We start from the raw sequence: 1,307 nt of genomic DNA, 5'->3' as shown, positions 1-1,307 counted from the left end.
GCCGGGCAGGCGGGCGCGCGGGCGGGGGCGTCCCACTCCCGGTCTCCGCGTGGAAACGGGGAGAGCGGGAGCCGCCCCCGGCCTCAGCGCCGTCCGCCTTCCGCCCGGGCGCGTGCCCGCGGAAGGGGGGCCGAGGCGAGGAGCGGCGGTTCCGGGCGCTGCGGGCAGGGCGAGCCGCTCCGGTGCGGCGGCGGCGGGGGCGCCGTCCGGGGGGCGGCGCGCGTCCGTCGGCTCGGGCTCCGGCGGTCGCCGCCTCCGGCGTGCGCGCGGCGGCTGCGGAGCCGTCCGCGGCGGTCGCCGGGCGGAGCGAGCCGGGCGGGGGGAGCCGGCTGTCGTAGCGCGGCGGAGCTGTTGCGCGGAGAGGCGCGCGCGGGGGCCCGGCGGGGCGCCCGCCGCTGCTTGTCGGCCGGCGGGCGCGGGCAGCAGCGGCACACCCGTGTCCCGAGAGCGAGGCGAGCGGGCGGCGCGGCCGGGGCGCGTGGCGGCCTCCGCGCGGAGGCCGGGCCGAGCCCGGGCGCCTGGGCCGCCCCCGAAGCGCGCAAGGCGCTTGTGTCGTTTGTCCCAGGTCCGATCGGTCGGGGAGCGGCGGGCTCCCCCGCCCTTGCCCTTCGGGGTTAAATTTTTTTTTCCGTTCCGTATTTTTACTTCACACTCTATTTTTTTTCCGTATTGTGTGCTCGTACGGTCAGCCGAGGCGAGGCCTGTCCGTCGCGCCGCGTCGCGCCGCGTCGCGTCCCCTCCGCGCGGGCGGAGGGGCGGGCCGGCGCGTCGGGCGTGCGGTGGGCCGCCCTCTGAGCGTAGGGGCCGCTCTCCGCGAGCGGTCCCGGTCCCCCCGCGCGCGCGGGGCGGGTGCCGAAAGCCAGACAACTCTTAGCGGTGGATCACTCGGCTCGTGCGTCGATGAAGAACGCAGCTAGCTGCGAGAATTAATGTGAATGCAGGACACATTGATCATCGACACTTCGAACGCACTTGCGGCCCCGGGTTCCTCCCGGGGCTACGCCTGTCTGAGCGTCGCTTGACGATCAATCGCCGGCTGAGCCGCCGCCCCGTCGCCGGGCGGCGGCTGCAGCGGCGCGGCTGGGGTGCATCGCAGGCCCGCGCGCGCGGCCCCCGGGCGGGCGGGGGAGCGGTTCCCCCGCGTCCCGGCGGGCAGCGGCGTCTGCCAAGAAAAGGGCCTTCGTCCCCCTAAATCGAGACTCGGGGAGCGCTCCGAAGCTCCCCGCTCCCGGAGCGCCCGCTGTGCGGAGCTCGTCCCGCCGGGGTTTCCCCCGCCCCCCCGTGCCGCGCGGCACGGGGAGGGGCGG

The 1,307-nt window shown here is 76.9% G+C and overlaps 1 non-coding gene across 1 annotated transcript; it reads left to right on the top strand.

Annotated features, from left to right (window-relative positions):
• Positions 1–865: 865 nt before the first annotated feature.
• Positions 866–1,017, top strand: LOC142596902 (5.8S ribosomal RNA). The gene has a single exon (XR_012831926.1). It is a non-coding gene; the product is annotated as a 5.8S ribosomal RNA (ribosomal RNA).
• The last annotated feature ends 290 nt before the right edge of the window (positions 1,018–1,307 follow it).

This window comes from Pelecanus crispus, unplaced genomic scaffold (assembly GCF_030463565.1).
Source record: "Pelecanus crispus isolate bPelCri1 unplaced genomic scaffold, bPelCri1.pri SCAFFOLD_195, whole genome shotgun sequence".
In the NCBI taxonomy this organism is placed as follows: domain Eukaryota; kingdom Metazoa; phylum Chordata; class Aves; order Pelecaniformes; family Pelecanidae; genus Pelecanus; species Pelecanus crispus.
Note: the sequence above shows the minus strand (reverse complement) of the source record. Positions and strands in the feature narration are given on the sequence as shown.